Source organism: Rosa chinensis, chromosome 6, assembly GCF_002994745.2.
Source record: "Rosa chinensis cultivar Old Blush chromosome 6, RchiOBHm-V2, whole genome shotgun sequence".
In the NCBI taxonomy this organism is placed as follows: Eukaryota; Viridiplantae; Streptophyta; class Magnoliopsida; order Rosales; family Rosaceae; genus Rosa; species Rosa chinensis.
The window spans coordinates 31,164,921-31,186,663 of NC_037093.1; the positions used below are offsets into that span (position 1 = coordinate 31,164,921).

General features: G+C 36.1%; 1 long non-coding RNA gene across 1 annotated transcript; it reads right to left on the reverse strand.

The window, feature by feature from the left end:
- Positions 1 to 3,889: 3,889 nt before the first annotated feature.
- Positions 3,890 to 12,824, reverse strand: LOC121050196. Its single transcript, XR_005802317.1, has 3 exons — positions 12,526 to 12,824; positions 4,923 to 5,033; positions 3,890 to 4,370 (listed from the first exon to the last, which is right to left on the reverse strand). It is a non-coding gene; the product is annotated as an uncharacterized LOC121050196 (long non-coding RNA).
- Between the last annotated feature and the right edge of the window lie 8,919 nt (positions 12,825 to 21,743).

Genomic DNA, 21,743 nt, shown 5'->3' on the forward strand with positions numbered 1-21,743 from the left:
AATTAGGGGGTTTTAGGATTATAAAATTAAAAATTAAAATAAATGAAACAAAGAAATTGTAAAAACATATATATAAGGATGGAACACAAGGAACAAATATCAAAACCACATCCATATGCACGAAATCCAATTACAAATCCTATAGTAGATTTTCAATGTCATGAGAAAGAAGTTGACCATGTGAAACGTTAATAAACCAACGATTTCTCATAATTTACTTTCCTTGAATATTTAATCTAAGTGAAAGCACCTAAATCAATTATATTGAACTTGATTTCATAGCCCAAAAAGCTAGCTAATCAAAAACACATTGAACGCATGAAGGACAATGAAAGGATGTCAACCAAAGTGCACAACCTAATATGAAAAAGTTCATCTATTTGCAATCCTTCTTAATTGATTTCAACTTTTATCCAAAGCCTTTACTACTTTTGAGTTAAGTTTACAAAACTATTAGGTGAATTGTTAACCTAAATCTAGCACAAATTACATGCAAATCCTAAAAGTTTCGAACCAATCAAGATTAACACATAAAAGATTTCAATCATGCAAAATCAATTGAGAAAACCCACAAAATTGACATAGATAACACAACTATAGAAATTGAAACTTTATTCAAATCATAAAGACGGGCTTTAAACTTTGTCCTTAACATATATGTTAATTTGAATTCATGGTACATACGAAATCAAACAAAGAAAACCAAAATAGGTTACAAGGAATAAGATGGAATTACACCATGAATGGAATGAATGATAAAGAGCTTGAGACGTTGATCTTGAATCTTAAAAGCAACGCTTCAATAGCACAGCACAAGGTGGAAGGATGGCGGCTTGGGAGGCTTCTTCTTCTTCTCCTCTTTGCTTGAAGACACTGAACTCTGAAGACTAGAAAATGGAGAGAATTTTTGGCATTGAGAAAAGAATGAATGAATGAGGCTTCCAAGGTGCATCTATATATAGGAGATGTCTAAGGCTTCTGGATCCTTCTTTTAATTTCTAGGAATTATCTGATTGATTCACACAGCATTAGCCAATCAAATAATTCCATGTCATCATTCCTGTGTCATCCAGCCAATAAGAAACCATCAAAATAGCACCTTGATTTTAGGGACATTATTTTTGCAGAATTAACATGAATATTTTCTTATTTTATCCCCTAAAATTCGTCCAAAAAGGGGTGTGAGCAACAAGCAACGCGTCTGGACTTGTTTCCATCCTTTCTGCATGTTGTAATCCCTTAAAACTCTCCAAGGATGATGGCAAACTCTTTTGGAAGCCTCTAGGACATCCCATGTGCAATATTATCTGAAATATGAAGCAGAAATTCCTGCTATGGGCTTCCCGATGTGATTTGGGCCTCAAAACAGAAATTCCCATTAAAAGTCTGATTCACGTGCAGCTTCACATTCCTCTACTAAATCGGCCATAACTTTTTCTAAAAAAATGATATTGATAAGCCGTAAAAAGATCTGGAAACTAGACATTCGAGGCTTTCCATCAATATAAATATCATCATCTAGTTCTTTCTTAGCTGCTTTCAATGATATGTTGAAGTTGTTTAACTTGAGCAGGCAAATTTCCTGATTTGGCCTTTTGTGCATTTTTTCTCCATGTGCTCTCAAGTTTCCTAGCCCCATCAGGATTCCTTATGTCTTCAGGACTCCTAGTCAAACAAGGACTTTTCACATGAAATATTCTTGAACCTTCTGGAATCTTCTTTTGCTTTCCTAGTTCAACTGGGACTCCTTGTGTCATTAGGATTCCTTTTCCTGGCAGGAGTAGGAATCCTAGTCCAACTAAGACTCTGCATTTTTCTTCATTTCTCCGAACATGTTTTCTAGTTGACTCAGGATTCCTAGTCGGACCAAGATTTCCTAGTCGGATCAGGATTTCCTGGCTGGACCAGGAAAACTTCATTTTTTTTCATTTCAGCTCATTTTTTGCATTCTTGTGCCTTGCCTTTGTCACTTCTAACGTCTCACATCCTTCTCATGTGTCTTTAAGCTCATTTCCTTATCATTTTCTCCGATGTAACTAGAAAATAGAAACTAAATTAAAAAGCTAATTAAAAATTATTGAGCAAAGAAAATAAATAAGCAAAATATGGGGAGTTAAATATTAAAACGTCGCATTAAAATACTCATATCAAATTCCCCCACACTTAGCTTTTGCTAGTCTCTTAGCAAAATCAAAATAAAGACACAAACTTAGACTCAACGAAAACTTAAAGAAAGAAGAGACAAAGACGTTACAACAAACAATGACTCTATTGCCTTTCAAAATTTTGTCTTAGAAATCTCATACTTTCAAGGCAATAAGATTAGCACTCAACCAAGAACCAATATTTAGATATTCGAGAGTTAATTCAAACATATAATCCACATATACATAAGTAGGACTTGGTTGTAACAATGGTGATGGGATGGAGCTCCGCATATTTCGAACAAGCATGATTCATATCTTCACAAGATATATCTACTCTTTCTTCTCTCAAATTTATGGCAATACTTAAAAGCTTATAATCACTCAAGTATATGTGAGAGAAAATATTATGAGGTAATTAAATAGCTCAATATATAAGAAACGAAAAGTACTTTGTGAATATAATTTTTCAAAGATCACATGAAAGATATCAATTACTTGCACAAATGGACCCAAGCCATAATAAAGGGTTATAATAGGGTCAAAGACTGTCCCATCTTAAGGATCAAAAAGGTCTTAATAAAGGGTTATAATAGGGTCAAGGCTCAAGGTTTTAAGAAACGATAGGTAAGAAATTTTGATAAAGTATCCTGAAAACCTAGTAGAGCTCTTGTTGATGTAGAGAGACTTCTAGAAATCCACCAAGGCATACAAAAACGTCATAACCCCATAGAGGCAAAATGTAAGGACCTAATGTCTTCATGTTGGGCCCAAACTTTATTCTAAACTTCCTTTGAACTCTTGTGAATTGGACAAAGACCATTTTTTTTTTTGCAGTGGGCCTTCAATTCAAAATAAACTTCAAATCAACAAAGTATGGGGGACTAAAATCCATAAACATTTTTTTTATATATATAGACAAGTCTACCCCCATACTTGAACCTTCATCTCTTCTCAATCTCCATCCTTGTCGCCATCATGTATTAGGTCTCAAAAGATAGCTCCACTAAGTTTTTAGAACAAATGGTAGGATTGTAACTATACTAAGGTTCAGGGTTAAGGATTTTAAGGGTGATGGAAAAAAATGCTTACAATTGTAGACTCAAAGGGGTTTATCTGAGGGGGTGTACATCTTGTGTACACAATTAGGGACACATGCTTATTTGGCAATGATTGTAATTCCTAAGGTGCCTTTATCCTTTCTAGAATCAGGGACATATATTGATAAAAGTCTCAACAAGTATAAGAGTGAATTCTAGCATTCTCTAGTCCATTAAACTTAATCTATGGCAAGCAATAAATCAAATGAAAGAATAATGAGATCATCAAAACATTGCCAAGAAAAGAAGAATATATTTTTCATTTATCACTCCAAGAAAAAGGGACATGGGCTCAAATATCTCATATGGGCTTTTATGAATCAAAACTCATCTTAACATGCTCATATTCTAAACCAAGGTCACGAAATCCATATCCACTAATGCACATGCTTTTTATATATCTCACTTAACCAAAGAATACCATTTAAAATCATCTCAATATTGTGATCATCTTTTAGCCATAATTTTAGAGATATAGAATCATCCTAGACAATTGAAATGACATCCTAAGACTCAAAAACAACAAACAAAAACGAGAACAAAAACAAAAGACAACACAAATTTTTTTTATTTTAAACATTTATTTTATTTATTTTAATTTATTTTTTTTGTATTTTTCATATATATAACCACAAAACTAACTACCTAAAAACACACAAAATCGTTAAACCCATCCCCCACACTAAAATCATACATTGTCCTCAATGTAAAACAATTTATAGCATGCAACGAACAATCAAAGTATAGAGAGCATAGAGTTAACGCAAGAAACCTAAAAACCAAAAATAAGAATAAAAAAATTAATGTAGAGAGAGTTCAAGAAAGCAAATCTGCATTGATGATCTCCTCCACAGATACAGTTGAAATGGGTTGCCTCCCATGCAGCGCTTGAGTTTAACGTCTTTCGTCAGCCGGACGGAATATAATTAGAAAGTTAGTAATTATTACAGGTAAAAATAATTAAACAAGTATAGTGTATAAATAACTAAGCAAGTATATAGAGTATGAAAGATTACATGAAAACACAAGTTATACGCTAAAAGTAAGCGCGCAATTTAACCCTACAAAATGTAGTTGTCAGTATAGAATAAGTAGGGATCGTTCTAGCCGGGGATTGAGAGTACACCTGTAATTGCAAAAATAAATAAAGAATTAATAAAAGTATTAAAAAGTATTATTTACAAAAATAATATATACAAATAACGAAATAAAAGGGGGGTTTAAGAATTAGGGTTTCGCAAATTAAAATAAATAAAAGAAAAAATATAAAAACACATTTACAAGGGTGGAATGCAAGGAATAAATATCAAAACCACAATCATATGCAAGAAATCCAATTACAATTCCTATAGTTGATCTTCTATGTCATGAGAAAGAAGTTGACCATGTGAAACGTTAATAAGCAAACGATTTCCCATTTTTTACTTTCCTTGAATAATTAATCTTAGTGAAAGCACCTAAATTAATCCTATTGAACATGCAATCATAGCCTAGAAAGCTAGCTAATCAAGAACACATTCAACGCATGAAGCATGGAGAAAAGATGTCAACCAAAGTGCACAACCTAGTTATGAATAAGTTCACCTATTTGCAATCTTCCTTAATTGATTTCGACATTTGTCCAAAGCCTTTACTACTTATGAAATAGGTTCACAAAACTATTAGGTGAATTGTTTACCTAAATCTAGCTCCAATTACATGTGCAAAAGTGCAAAAATTTCCAGCAATTGTCTTTAGCTCATTGTGTTCCCTCTTCTTGAGTCTCTTTGGCTGGAAGTCTTGTTAAAACCTGCAACACATGCACAAAAACACATTAGAAGAAAAAAAAAAATCTAAAATGTTACTTTATTTTATTTAACTACTATGTCACCTAGTAGCTTGTACGAAACACATGTGTACACACTTCTAACCACAATTAAGAACCTATAGACATAAAGTTAAGTGTGTACAGCAAGTGGCTGCTCTTAGAGCAGCTTAAAACTTGGGCAACAAGCTCAAAGCAGGAGCTGGCAGTTTGGGATAATCCTCAGATGATTTTTCTAAGCAAGAGCTGGCAATAAGCTGCTCCCAATGTTTATCTAACTGACTGAGCTAAACAGGAGGTGGCTAGTCTACATTTAGGTTCTCATGATTACATCTTCTAGTATAAAAGAGGTTCTTACTTGCAGTAAGAAAACACAAATTAAAAAACATAGCAGAAAACAGTTTAGAGACTCTAGAATCAGCAAGGTCCAGAATACAAGCTTTGAGAGGTCTAGAAACAAAGCCTCAGCTTTATTAAACCAGGTTTAAGGTAGGGAAAGTTTTGGGGAACCTCAAGTTTGATTATATCAATCTATTGATATGATTTTGAGTGATATTTGCTACTGATCAGATTGTTTATGTTGTGTAAAATATTTGTTTAGTTCATTATCATGTTGTTTTATCTAATCCTAGCTTGAAGAAAGAGTGAAAATGGTTGTGTACACTACTAGAAATCTGTTCATAGACATCGCATGTTTTAAATCGGTCAGACTTGCCCACGATGTAAAAAAGTAATCTAACATCGTTTTACGAAAATACCGATTTAAATGTATGTCATTAATATCAGTTCTTAAAATGACCGGTGTTAAAAGTTTAGTTCGAAAATTTGCGGGAACCTATTTTTGCAAAAAACGCTAAGTTTTTAAGTGAAATGAAGAAGCGGGGACTAAAACTCAAAACTTTCACACTTAGAAAAAAAATTGCGCCCAAATAGAAACAGATCGAGAACCCTAATGTTACTCTCGCTCGACTCCTTCATTCTGAACTCACCGCAAACTGGATCTCCTCCCAAACTCGACCTCCATTCTGGACCCTAAGCTCACTCGAACTCGCCGCCATTCTGGAGCTCCTCATTGCTTCCTTCATCTCCCTCTCTCTCCCTCCCTAGTTTCACAGGTAGCTAGCTCACACAAATCGAGCCATGGCTCCTCCCAGTATTCTCGGTCCTCCCGAGTTCCACAAACCCTCACCCACCACCACCGCTCCGCGCGCTAACCCAACCCAAATCCAAACCCGACTCCAAACCCACCACCGGTGAATCCTTCGTGGACCTGATGGTGGCGAATTTCAACGACGTCGGAACCAAGCATGACCTCCCAATGGGCCTGACGGAGAACGACTCTGCCACGTTTCTCTCCACGGGCAACCCCTGCCTCGATCTCTTCTTCCACGTCATCCCAAACACTCCAGGCGACTACCTCACGTCCTTACCGATGGGACTCCAATGGTGGCCAATGTCGTGTCACTGGATTCTTCCTTTATCGCAATCACTTCATCTTCTTCACCTTCCTATTCTTCTTTGTTTTTAACGAAACTAAGGCACTCGCCGAGTCTGTGACTTTGTTTTGCAGTCACGCCCTTGAGTGGAAAGAAGCACATGGCTCACACAATTGCTCACATCACTCTCGGCCTCACTCAGATTTCTTCTGTCTTTAAAGCCCCAAAGATTTTGCTCTGCTCCGTTTCGCTGAAATATTTGGAATTTTAAAATTGCTTGGCATGTATGTGTTATTTGTATAGAGATTTTGTTATCTGGATTAGTTTTTGGTGTTAATTTTAGGAAAATAAAAATCTAATCTAGAACTACTTTGTAGTTGTTCATGATTGTTCTTATTAGTTGTTTGATTGATCTTGAGCTTTATATATGTAAAGGATAGATCTATTTTGATGTGGTGATTCGATTTTTGTGTTTATGTGATTGACTTTTGTGGAATTGAAGCTATACATAATATGTGAGCAATTTGATTTGATTGTAACTGGATTTCGTTGTGTGATGTATTGATTTGATTGTGATTTATGAAGCTCACTAGCAGAAGAGGCCTCAAACATTGCTTCCTTATATAGTGATGTTCTACAGGTAGAGGTTTTGGGCTGTTGGTTGGGCTGATTGGGAAAAGGTGAAGTTTTCAAAGGTTGAATTGCTCCCAAAAGGCTTGGAAATCCGGTTTCAATTGCTTGCAATAGGCTTGGAAATCTGGTTTCTTTCACAGAAGGTATGGCCTTCAGCAATATTAGTTGCTCTGTTTTTATTTTCCTCCAGTTCAATATTGCTATATAATCCCAGACTTGTACAAGTCATAATCTTTGCTACATAACGATGATCTACTTTGTCAAGAAAATTGGTTTATTAGATTAAATAAATATGATGGATCAATTGAAATAGAGTTCCTTAATCTTTTATCATTCATTTACTTTCCGGTAACATGGATCCATTGACACCTGCATCGCGTAAGGGATTTGGATGGATATCAAAGTATCAAACTATCTGCTCACCTGCGAACCATACAAATCAAGCAAATTGAAACTTGAAGGGTTAGTTTATCTTGGTTCCCTTGTTTTTCATTGTCCGAGGCTTAGTTTTGGATTTTAGGAGGAATAGGAGAAAGTGTGTTGAAACTTGGAAGGTTAAGCCTAGTCGGTGTGAACTGTGAAGCTATGTAGTGTAGAAGATCTAATGCAGGTATTAGAAGCCCCAATATTCGATACAAAAATTAATCACTACTTAATCTGGCCTTCTTTTTCTAGTGAGGCTTACCCTAAACCCTTTCAACTGGATTGAACTGTTCTCAAGACTTTGCTTTATAATTTTTTCCTTTTTATTGACGAAAAAAGATACAAGTGCCCTAAAATGCCTGTGTTGCTAGCTTCAATCGCATCATTTGCTGCCAGAAAAAGGTTTCTGCTTCTCGTTCTCCTTTACTCTAACAAGTAAGCAATTAAAATACCTTACTCTAACAAGGAATGCCATGATCCATAAGAATGTTATATATATGAGTCCCTACTCGTGTTCCTGCTCCAACTCCAATATCAAAAGCTACATATGCTCTGACAATACGCTTTCTATTCTCTACAGCTCTCCTTTTATTATTCCTACAGCTACTCTTAGACCTCCCATTAACTACAGCCAAGACTACGCCTCTATACCCTATGGAGGTCATTTATCTCTAGGGGGTAATTTCTGTTGTATTTTGTTTTTGGTTGAATTAGGCGCAATCCTTAATTCTTTATAAAAGATATAACCAATTCCATTTTATCTACTGGGTGGTCATGCTAGATCTTTGTGTTGATAAATAAATACTGTACTTCTTGTGTTTCTCCAACAATATGGTTTAATTAAGTTCTTTGTTTCCACAAGTGATAGTGGTGGGAAGTACATGATTTTACATGCTATAGCTGAATAGTTATTCACGTGTTCTGTTAGCTTAATGAGCACTTTACTGGTATATCTTGCAGGGGGATGAATTATCTGCATGAGCATAAACCTGAAGCAATAATTCATCAAGATCTTGAGCCCTCGTATGATCTTTCTCTTTTTCTCTCATCATGTATCATGGCTGTAGTGGTTAATAGATGTGAACCAACATAGTTGAATTTATATACTGCCTAATTAATTTGAAATTTGTTAATTTTAGGTCTTGATTCTTGAAGAACAACTAGAATGTGACCCATAATTATTTGTTTATTAGGTTTTAGACAAAAGTGAGTGGGGGTCAATTTGGGCACAAATTGATAATTTCTTGTCTTTCTTTGGCTCTTTTTCTTTAGTTGCGTTATATTTGTTTTAACAGTGTGGATTTTATTCATATTTGCTGAGCATGTAAATCGTCATGTACTTATATGTTGGCTTGAATCATGCACATCAATAACTAAATGGTTGAAGTTTCTTAATTGTTTGTGAGTAAGATATATACCAGAAATATATTGCGGGATGATTCTGGGCATCTGAAGTTGCAGACTTTGGGGTGAGCAAGCTACTGATAGTCGCAAAGACAGTTAAAGTAGACAGGATTTTGGCATAGATCATGGTATAGATCATGGTTTAAGATTGAGAAAATAACCTGCTTCCTGTTATTAACTGATAAGCTGTAAGAAGTTATAACTTATAATATACCTTCATTTCATGGTCAATCCTTTGAGGAGTTGTATTATTTGCATGCAAGTGGCATTAGCTCAGTTACAGCCATTCAATTTTTTAGATTATACAAGTTCTCATTGAAATCTTATTGTAAGTCTAAGAGTTTAGAGTATTCCAGGTTGAAGATGAACTTGTAGCAGAGTTTTCTGACCCTATCAATGGTGTCACATCCCCTGATCAAATTGACGAGGTGCGCATTGAAGTGGTTGATTATATATAGAGTTTGATGTAGGAATGTGACTGCCAAGATGTTTTTTGAGTAAGGCTAGCTAGTTTTGGCTTTGAAGCAAAGCTTGGTGTAGAACTTTTGTACATTGTTGCTCATATGTTTCCAAGCTAGCTTTTGTAAGTTTAGGGGTTTATTTTGTGAATTATGTTGAATCATGAATTTGGAAAGAAAATTAATGGGAAAACCCCTTATTTTGGATGATGAAAAATGCAATTTTTTTCCCAGCAATAGCTAAATGCAAACTTTTCACATCATGTTTGTCAAAATGAAGTGAAGTACATTAAAGCATAATAAAACAGTAATGCCAAGGAAAAGGAAGTCAGTTGAGGGATTAGAAATCAGTACCAAAAATGAAATTGAAGTCCTATGATTATCAATATATCGAATTGTAACTCAAAACCGATGTAATCAAAACTACTGCACATCAATTTCTAATCACCAAACCGTAATCTATTATGAACATACAAATCACCTACCATGGAGCAAACCGATGTGTGGTCAAAAGGTGAACATCATTTTTGAATAAAAAAACGATGTAGAATAAAGATACAGACATCGTTCCTAGGAAAATAATGTGGCAACCTACATGTAAAAATGGCCACGAACAAACAATACTCATGGGAACTGATGTCTACAAGTGTACTGGACATCGCTTCTGGAATAGAAATCGATGCAAATGTTCACGTAGGTATTGTTCGACATATACTTTATTAAGCATAAAATGTGAAAATATGAAGAATTAGACATACCTAACATACAAAAATATGATGATTATAACGATTATACATCGATTTGTTTTTTAGAATCGATGTTGGTTGTTGTCTGGGACATCGGTTGAAAATGCACTTATACTGATGTTTATACTTTTCTCTACACCCACTAAGACATCGGTCGAAAATTAGTTTAACATCGGTCCAGAACCGATGTCTATGAACAAAATTCTAGTAATGGTAATTGAGTCTAATACTCGTAAGGGACTAGCAATGTCAGCCAATGGTATATACACTTGGGGAGAGAAGCCCCTTCAATTATTATTGATAAAAAGATCTATTGTTTGGCAAGAAGACACTAGTGACCGAGATTAGTACAAGATTACTAACAACCAAAGTATAAGAAGTTATTTTCTGTATTGCATCATCACTAATTATATGTTTGAGGTTTGCTCTACTAAGCTTTAAGCTCACCCCTTTTATGATATTGTGCAGATCATGCTCTTGAGGGTTAGAATTTAATTTCTGGAAATCTGGAGGTAGGAGAAGGAGAAATAAATTTTTAGTTTACTGTTTTGTTTTATCTTTGTACAATAAAGCTTATTTCCTAAGCTTGCTTTTGTTTCTCTTGTAAGTACTTACTTATGTAATCAAGAGTTCAACCACAAGTCACCTCTGATTCTCATTTTTTTTTCAATATAGTTTTTATTTGCCAAAGTGTTTCTTATCTTTGACAATTAAAAGCTATTCACACCCTTACTCAAAATATTAAAAAAAAAAAATTGCAGTTTTCAGGGTTAGGGTGTGACAAAGTGGTATCAGAGCCTAGTGTTTACCAGTTCATAAGACTAAGAATAGGAACTGATCTTCATAGCTACAGCAACAGATCTTGAAATTTTTTTTTTAGGGATAGGATGATTTTGGGTATATGGTGTTATAAATTTATTTTCTTAACTAAAGCTGCAAGTTTCTTGAATTAAATGGAACCTTCAGAGAGTATGGACAGTTGGGGAGGATTCCACATCGGATCCCAAGGGGCAAAACCTTTAAACTTAGGGGCATATGAGGTGGCCATAGCTGTGGACTCTAGAAACTTTTTCGCATCCATGGTTCACCAAGTTAGTACTACAAGGCAGCATTTCACTGCAGAAGCACAAAGAGAGTTGGTGCGGTATCGATTAAGAGCTCACTTTGACATTGTTGTTGGCGCAATGAACCTGAAGGAAAATGAGGCTGATTATCGCTATACAAGGAACATGGTGAGGGAGAATATATTACGTGCACCTCAAGTGCAGGTACCAAATGGGGCTGCACCAAACATTGCTGCGCTAATACCAATCCCTATAGCTGGAATTTATGTTGGAGCCAACCTACCAGATTTATTCCTCCATTCTGAGTCAGTGAACTCAACAAACTACCCACCCCCTTTGAATGAAACTCCGGCTATACCACATCGTTAACTAATGGAGAACCTATGAAGTAGAAGTCTGGAGGGAGGTAGTGTAAATAGAATAAAAGGGGGAGCTGACTCTTTGTTTATTTATGTTGGAAGTTTAAGCTTTAATGTTTGTATAAGCATGATAAGAATAATATGTATTAATGGTATGTTAGTTTTCCTACAAGTCCTATAAGTATTTTTTTTTATTTGAGTAAGTAGAAATATATGTTTGCAAGGCAGCTTCATGTCAACATAAAAAAATAAAATAAAATAAAATAAAAGAAAGGGTTTCTACTGTATTTACACTATGTATTTAGTCAACTTTGAGCAACCATAGCCTTTTGATCTAGACTTTCATTTCAAAAACCATTTGCATGTGTTGAAAGCTTATACTTCAGGCCTAATATCTATATAATTTTATACAATTTCATTTAAGATTCAGTGGTTAATTTCAAGGCTAAAAGACCAAAGTCTGTATTCTGTAGTTTTTGACCCAGTTACCTTCTTACAAAAAACTGTACATTTTGGCTGGATATTTGAACTTGGTGTCTTCATGAAAGTTTAAGTAGACATCTAAAAGATCATTTTAAAATTGAAATCTCATGAAAAGGAGTTTTCTAGAGTAAGTTATGATTTTTCGAAGTTGAGGGTCTGCATCAGGAAATTCTTCAAATTCATCCTATGTTTCTGTTTGTTTCATTTGTTTTTGATAGTTTCCCTTATTCAGACTTGTTCACATACTGAACATAAACATTCTTAACTTTCCAACAAAGTATACCATTTTCAAACTTTATTTTCAGATAGTTGTATCATTGTGAAAGTAGCTAGCCATATCGATTTGCATATAAATTCAGTAATACTTGACTAGTTCTTCCTACAATTTTTCTTACACTAGTATTTAAATCAAGAGAGATAACATGACTACCAACCAAAAAGAATTTCAAAACCATGAAGAAGAAAGATTACCAGAAGCTATCAGCGTTCTGAGAGGATGCATGTCTTGGATGGAAGCTCCGGTAGGCGTTGACGACGACAAGTATGGCAGTATCGTAGGAACCCTGGATTGGAGTCTCTCCTCCATCGTCTTTGACCTTTTGTTCATCAATTTGGTGGAGAAATTGTCTGGGTAAACAATTAGGTAACTCTAAATGGGTAAAAAGATGCAAGAATTCTGGGCAAGAATCGAATTCTAGAGTTAAAAGGGTAGGAAATTGTTGTGGCCAGTTTTTGGGTTTGACCAAAGAGAAGGGGAGGTCGGGAGTAGATCTATCCTTTCCTTACCTAACCTAGACAAAGCTGTTTCCATTATCTTTTGATTTTATTCTTTATGCCTTATATTTTTTTGTCAAAGATAAGAAATACTTTGGTAAATAAAAACTATATTGAAAAAAAATGAGAATCAGAGGTGACTTGTGGTTGAACTCTTTATTATATAAGTAAGTACTTACAAGAGAAACAAAAGCAAGCTTAGGAAATAAGCTTTATTGTACAAAGATAAAACAAAACAGTAAACTAAAAATTTATTTCTCCTTCTCCTACTTCCAGATTTCCAGAAATTAAATTCTAACCCTCAAGAGCATGATCTGCACAATATCATAAAAGGGGTGAGCTTAAAGCTCAGTAGAGCAAACCTCAAACATATAACTAGTGATGATGCAATACAAAAAATAACTTCTTATACTCTGGTTGTTAGTAATCTTGTACTAATCTCGGTCACCAGTGTCTTCTTGCCAAACAATAGATCTTTTTGTCAATAATAATTGAAGGGGCTTCTCTCCCCAAGTGTATATACCATTGGCTGACATTGCTGGTCCCTTACGAGTATTAGACTCAACTACACAACCATTTTCACTCTTTCTTCAAGCTAGGATTAGATAAAACAACATGATAATGAACTAAACAAATATTTTACACAACATAAACAATCTGATCATTAGCAAATATCACTCAAAATCATATCAATAGACTGATATAATCAAACTTGAGGTTCCCCAAAACTTCCCCTACCTTAAACCTGGTTTAATAAAACTGAGGCTTTGTTTCTAGACCTCTCAAAGCTTGTTTTCTGGACTTTGCTGATTCTAGAGTCTCTAAACTGTTTTCTGCTATGTTTTCTAATTTGTGTTTTCTTACTGCAGGTAAGAACCTCTTTTATACTAGAAGATGTAATCATGAGAACCTATATGTAAACTGGCCACCTCCTGCTCAGTCAATTAGATAAACATTGGGAGCAGCTTATTGCCAGCTCCTGCTTAGAAAAATCATCTAAGGATTATCCCAAACTGCCAGCTCCTGCTTTGAGCTTGTTGCCCAAGTTTTAAGCTGCTCTCTTGCTGTACACACTTAACTTTATGTCTACAGGTTCTTAATTGTGGTTAGAAGTGTGTACACATGTGTTTCCAACAAGCTACTAGGTGACACAGCAGTTAAATAAAACAAAGTAACATTCCAGATTTTTTTTTTTTTCCTTCTAATGTGTTTTTGTGCATATGTTGCAGGTTTTAACAAGACTTCCAGCCAAAGAGACTCAAGAAGAGGGAACACAATGAGCTAAAGACAATTGCTGGAAATTTTTGCACTTTTGCAAAATGTAATGGCAGCAAGTCAAGGAAGTTACGAGTACAAAACATAAATAAGAAATTGATGTATTGTGCCATTTGGAAACATGTATTAATGTAAATATAGTACTCGTAGCTATCTAGCTCATTGTGTTCCCTCTTCTTGAGTCTCTTTGGCTGGAAGTCTTGTTAAAACCTGCAACATATGCACAAAAACACATTAGAAGGGAAAAAAAATCTAGAATGTTACTTTGTTTTATTTAACTGTTGTGTCACCTAGTAGCTTGTTGGAAACACATGTGTACACACTTCTAACCACAATTAAGAACATGTAGACATAAAGTTAAGTGTGTACAGCAAGTGGCCGCTCTTAGAGCAGCTTCAAACTTAGGCAACAAGCTCAAAGCAGGAGCTGGCAGTTTGGGATAATCCTCAGATGATTTTTCTAAGTAGGAGCTGGCAATAAGCTGCTCCCAATGTTTATCTAACTGACTGAGCTAAACAGGAGGTGGCTAATGATAATGATGATAATGCAATCCAAAGTCATAATCCTCCAAATACTCCATGCAACGTCATTTTCTTAAGTTAAGTTCTTTCTGAGTGAAAAGATATTTCAAACTTTTATGATCAGAGTAAAGCTCAAATCTTTCACCATAAAGATAGTGTCGCCAAGTCTTCAAAGCATGAACAATAGCTGCTAATTCCAAATCATGCGTTGGATAATTCCTCTCATGCATCTTTAGTTGACGAGAAGCATATGCCACTACTCTATCAGATTGCATTAGTACACATCCCAATCCACATAATGATGCATCGGTGTATACTGCATACCCTACACCATGTTTAGGAATGATTACCACTGGAGCAGTAGTCAAACGAGTTTTCAACTCTTGGAATGATTCTTCACATGCATTGGTCCAAATAAATGGAACTCGTTTTTGTGTTAGCTTCGTCATTGGAGCAGCCAAGCGAGAAAAATTCTTTATAAATCTTCTATAGTATCCTGCTAAGCCTAAAAAACTTCTTATCTCTGAGACATTCTTTGGTTGACTCCAATTTTGTACCGCCTCAACCTTGGAAGAATCCACTGCAATGCCTTCATTTGAAATCACATGTCCTAAGAACTTCACTTCAGTTAACCAGAATTCACATTTACTGAACTTAGCAAATAATTGATGTTCCTTCAATGTCTGTAAAATGGTAGATAAGTGTTCTGCATGCTCTGCTTGGGATCTTGAATAGATGAGGATGTCATCAATGAACACAATTACAAATTGATCCAAGTAAGGTCGAAATATTCGGTTCATTAAATCCATGAATGCCGCTAGAGCATTTGTTAAACCGAAAGGCATGACCAAAAACTCATAGTGTCCATACCTGGATCTGAAAGCCGTCTTTTTTATGTCTTCTGCTTTTACTCGAAGCTGATGATACCCAGAACGAAGATCAATCTTTGAGAAAAATTGGGAACCTTTTAACTGATCAAAGAGGTCATCGATCCTCGGAAGTGGATACCTATTTTTCATAGTAACTCTGTTTAATTGACGATAATCAATGCACATTCTAAGAGTCCCATCTTTCTTCTTCACAAACAGATTGGGTGCTCCCCAAGGCGAGGCACTCGGTCGAATAAAGCCCTTACTCTGTAGCTCCTCAATTTGTAATTTCAATTCCTTCAATTCTTTTGGAGCCATGCGATATGGAGGTATTGAAACAAGTGTTGTGCCGAGATAAACTTCAATGGAAAATTCCACTTCCCGTTCCGGTGGTAATCTGGACAGATCTTCTGGAAATACGTCAACAAAGTCTTTAACCACTGGGATGAGGTCTATTGTGGTCGTTATGATCTCCTCACTCCACAAGTGCACAATCATTCTTAAATAACCATAACTTCTAGTGTCAAAGAGTAATTCGGGTCTAATCATGTCCTTATCTCCCTGAAAGGTAAATGTCTCATCTTCACAGGTACGTAAAGTTACACTCTTTCTACCACAATCAAAGATTGCTTGGTATTTTGCGAGCCAATCCATTCCCAATATAACATCATATTCTAACATTTCCATCATCATCAAATCACAGATAAGAATATGATTGGAAATCTCTATTATGCAAGATCGACATATTTTATCGACTTTTATGCTACCACCACAGGGAGATCCAATTATAAAAGATGACCTCATGAATTTAGACTCTAGTTCAAGGATGGACACAAAAGACGTAGATATGAAAGAGTGTGTTGCACCAGGATCAAATAATACCCAAGCACAAGTGTTAAATACTAGGAGTGTACCTTCAACCACCGCATTATTAGTTTGATCTATCACTTGGCCTACAACATATACTCGACCTTGATTGAGTTGTCCTGGCCTCCTCCCTCCAACAGGTGCCTTAGGTCTATTTGGTGCAGATGGTCCACCTTGTCGTTGTACTTGTTGCCCAGTTGGTGGTCTCTGCCAGTTCTGTTGAGGTTGAAACGGAGCATGTTGCTGTGCAGGTCTGAACTGAGGTTGCTGCATTAGTGGTGCATGATATGCTTGATTCTGTGGGCAATGTTTCTGAACATGTCCCCTTTGCCCACAATGATAACAACTTCGTGTATCTTGGAGCATCCTAAATGGTTTTTGTTGCCGAAATTGAGAGTTACCAAAATTTTGGCGCTTGTTGTTTCTTTGTCCTCCATTTGGTTGTCGAGTCTCCCAGATTCTCTTAGTCTCATTGAGATTCCGTTCAGCTATAAGCGCTCGGTCCACCACCTCGGCGTACCTTTCCAGCTTAAGAATTGACACCTTTTCCTTAATAGTAGGTTTCAGACCATCCTGAAACCGTTTTGCTTTGGTAAGTTCAGTTGAAATCATGGTTGGTGCAAATCGCATAAGTTCTTCAAACTTAGCTTGGTATTCAGCCACATATAGGTCACACAGAAGAAGATTTATAAATTCTCGAACTTTCATTCCTCTCACAGTGTCAGGAAAATGTTTTTCCAAGAAAACGTTCTCAAATGCATCCCAGGTGGTGATTTCAGTGTTTGAAATGCTCAAGATCGATTCCCACCAATGATATGCTTGTCCTTCCAGATAAGTACAAGCGATAATGACTTTCAAATCTTCAGCAACTCTTTGGTTATTTGATAGGAGCATTTTAATGCGACGTTTTAACTGCTAACAATTCCTACGTCATTTCCTTGAAAAATCCTGGTTTAGGAAAGTTTCCATTCTTCGATTGGGAAAGTTCCTTATTGTAGAAAGTTTCCGTTTTTGTAGTTTCTACTTTTCATTTTTAGAAAGTTTCTAATTTTCGTTTCAGGAAAGTTTCTATTTTTAGTGATAGTTTCTATTTTCAGGACCTTGGAGCTAAAAACTGGAAATGAACTCATGAAAGGAAAGAGGAGCTTGCGAACGTTAAGGGGAGTAAAAATGAGATACAAAGAGCCACACAATTGAGCAGAAATGAAGAAATAAGCTTTCCTGTTCCAACCAGGAAACCCTGCGAAAAGGAGGAGAGCTTACCAAGCAAGTTTCCAACGCAACCATGAAAAAGAAATGGAAAAATGAAGTGTCATGACGTTGGAGGATGAAAAGGCTTGAAGTTGACGCAACAAGGCCCAAGAACTCTATGAATTGACTTGGATTTTCGGCAAAATGGATCAAGACCCATAAAAGCCCATGGAATTAGGGTTTGTGACGCAAAGAATAAACCCTAGAGAGGTTTTGCCGTGAAATACCAAGGGGAAGAGAGAAGTTGGCGTGAAAATCAAGAAGAAAATAAAAGATTACGCCAAGAGATTTTCTAGGCTGGAGTTTAAGGAAAGAAAAAGTGTGGATCAAGAAACAGCTCAAAAGGCGTCTAGATTCATTCCTATATTCTCTAAACGTATTTTGGCCGAAATAAAAGAGAAAAATCAGAATATATTCAAGCAATTTCGGCAAGAATATATTAGGGAATCATCTTGGAGTTTTGTGATTGGTTGGATGACACACTAGGGCTTACTTGGCAATTTTTCATTGGTGGAAGCTATGTGGAATTATTAAATTAATCCCATGGAAAATAAAAAGAATATCACGGCTTGGAGACCAAGTATTGCAGTCCCCTATATATACCTCTCTCCCCAAGACGTCAAGACGCCCCTAATTCAGAAATTACTTCATACGCGAAAGCTCTCTCCATTCTCTAGTTCATCTTCTGTGTTTTCAAGCAAAGGATGAAGAAGCAAGAAGAAGCCGTGAGCACCTCTCCCACTCCACCTTGAAGCCGTGAGGTTTTGAAGCTTGCTTCCGAGTTTCATTAGTTCATCATTCGAGTTCTTCATCACCATCTCCATTCACGGTGTAATTCAACCTTCTTTCTTGTAATCACTTTTGAATCCCCTTGTTTGATTTCGTTAGAAGTTGTTCTAGTTAACATTGATGTTTGAATAAAGTTTAAATCTGAAATTTTATGATTGAATGAGTATTTCGATTCTTATGTTGTGATTCCAACGTTGCTTTTGTGTGATTGTTCAATTGGATTTTCTTAATTGATATCTCTTATATGTTGATTCTAATTGGTTCGAAACTTTTAGGGTTTATGTATGAGTGGTGCTAGATTTAAGAACATGATTCAACTTATTATTTTGTGAACTTGAATCGAAAGTAGTAAAGGTTTTAGACAAAAATCGAATTCAATTGAAAAGGATTGCAATTAGATGAACTTATTCATACTAAGTTGTGCACTTGAGTTGATAGCCTTTCTATGTGTTTCATGCGTTAAACATGTTATGATTGTCCAGCTTTCTAGAGCTTGAATGCATGTTTGATAGGATTAGTCTTTGTGCTTTCACTTAGATTAATTAGCATTGAAAAGTAAAATATGGGAAATCGTTTGCTTCAAATGTTTCACATGATCAACTCCTTTCTCATGACTTGGAAGAACAATGTAGGGTTTAGTCGAATTCAATTATAAACTTGGTTTTGATCTTTGTTTCTTATGTTTCATTCTTGTATTTGTGTTTTTGTTTATACTTAGTTTTTATTCTTTTTTTTAATTTTCGAAAACCAAAACCTAAAAACCCCCCTAAATTCGTAAATAGTGTTTATATGTGTGAATATTATACTTTGTTTTTATTTTAATTGTTTAATTGTCTTACAATGACAGGTGTACCCTCAATCCCCGGAATAGAACGATCCCTACTTGCTTATACTACTAATGATATTTATAGGGTTAAATTATATGCTTGCTCAAAGCGTATCAATTTTTGGCGCCGTTGCCGGGGATTGAAAAATCACTTGTTGAAGTGTGAATAATAGTTGGATATATTGTTGTTTCGTAAATATCATATACTTGTTTATATTGTGCTCGAAAATTTAGTTAATCACTTAGGTTGTTATTTATATTATTGAATACGAGTTTTATTGTGAGTTGTAAATTAAAGAGGAATAGGTGAAGTCGTGTTTATTAATATCGACCTAAACCCCTTATTGGTACCTAGTTCAGGTCCCTTAAGGTTGAGGGTGGTCTTTATTAACATTTATTGAACTGTCTTCACACTTAGGACCTTTTTCACCTAAGTAAATATAGCCTATGTGGGATGGTGTCTAGGAAGGGGACCACGTTCATGATGGGATTTGGATTCAGAAGTGCTTACAAATAGGCCTAAACCACATTGTGGGAGTAGCTCATGCCAAAATGGATTCTGCCTCTTGTGTTCGCCCTCCCCTACCTGGCCATTTCAGTAAGGTTGCCCAAAGGATGTAGGAGGGACTTTGTGTCTAGATAACTATACTTGGGCCGCACATCCACTTAATTTACCACTTGGGATTTAGTTCGACATCAATGATATGTATAACAAAAGAAAATGTTGTGATACACTAAGGTATATTGGATTAAACATAGTCTTGAAAAGGGTAGCTGTTTCAGTCCCATGGCACATCGAGACTCCCTGTTCTCGTACCTAAGTGTTGAAATAATTGTAAATAAAAGAAAAGAAAAGAAATAATTATACATAATTTTCTTAAAAATTGGTTTATGAAAGTATGAATTTTATTATAAGTTTTTGACCATAACGGAATAGGTGAAGGACTTTGTCTTTAACATTGGTCATGCACCTTTCTCTGTCATGTGGCGCACCTTAGTAGCATAGGGTGTCTAGGTTGATTGGATAAGAGAAGTGCTAGCAAAGGGTCTCGTCCCCTACTAAACAAGTGAGCTGAGCTCCGCCAAAATCGTTCCTCTACTACCTGGCTCTATATGAAAAGAGTTACCAAAAGATTGAGGAAGGCGACTAGTATTAAGGATTGAGCCCTTGGGCTGCACGTCTAAACTTTGGTTAAGAGCTTATAATGGAATTCAAGCTTTTATTAACTATATTACATCCTAACGAAAATTCAGACATATGTGACGTTGTATTTTGTGAAAAGTTTGAATATTATACTTCTCTTTATACTTGTAAAAATCGTGAATAGTGACATTTTTGTATAAATCATTAATTTGTATTTTCTTTACTATACAATTTACTAACTTCTTTAATTCTTAATAATATTCAGGATTCCATGAATGACCGAGCCTTCTAAACTCCCTACTAAACAAGCAATTGAAGAGAGACTTGCTCGTTTGAAGAATCCTCCACAACTTGAGTACAGGAAACCCTCTCCTCTGACATTTAAGGAATACATATTTAACGAGCAAGGGAAGAGGCTCTTTCCTTCTGAGGAGTTCGCATCACCTATTGTTTCGTCTAACTAACCTTCACCTCAGACTACACCACCTTGTTTACCACCCCCTGAAAAAGAAGAGAACGAAACGATGGCTTCTATTAGAGAACTCTCTTCATCTGTGGTTCAAGGAGGACTTCCCACCAGTATTGTGTACCCTGCCCCTGCTGCAGGGAAGACTGCAGACTTTGAGCTGAAGAGTGGATTACTTCATAGGCTCCCTATGTTCCATGGCCTTAGTATGGAGGACGCAAATAAGCATATCCGAGAATTCCAGTTTGTGTGTACCATCATGCAACCACAAGGAGCAGATGAGAATATCCTTAAGATGAAGGCATTTCCCTTTTCCTTAGCTGACCGTGCCAAAGATTGGCTAAATGAGATTCCTTCTGGGTGCATCACTTCATGGGATACTATGATGAAGGCCTTCCTAGAGAAATACTTCCCAGCTTCCAAAATCATTACACTCAGGAAGAAGATAAGTGGAATTAAACAAGCTCAAGATGAGTATTACTCCGCTTATTATGAGAGGTTTCAGTCCTTGATTGCCCAATGTCCTCAACATCAAATGAAGGAAGAAACCTTGCTTACTTGCTTCTACGAAGGTCTCCTACCTCTAGAACGTGACATGTTAGATGCTGCAGCTGGAGGAGCTTTTGTGGATAAGTCACCTGCTGAAGGGAAAGCCATGATTGAGAATCGAGCTAAGAATGCCCAACAGTATGAGGGTGTAGGTCTTACAACTCGAAGGGTGAATGAGATAGGTACTAATTCGGCCATTGAGGAAAGATTGAACAAACTCACCCTTCTCATGGACAAAGTTGTAAGCGCAAAGGGACTTATGCAAGCTTGTGGGGTGTGCTCGATGCAAGGGCATGTGACTGATCAATGCCCCCAACTGACAGAAGGTGGAGGATAGGAATCCCTAAATGCCATAGGA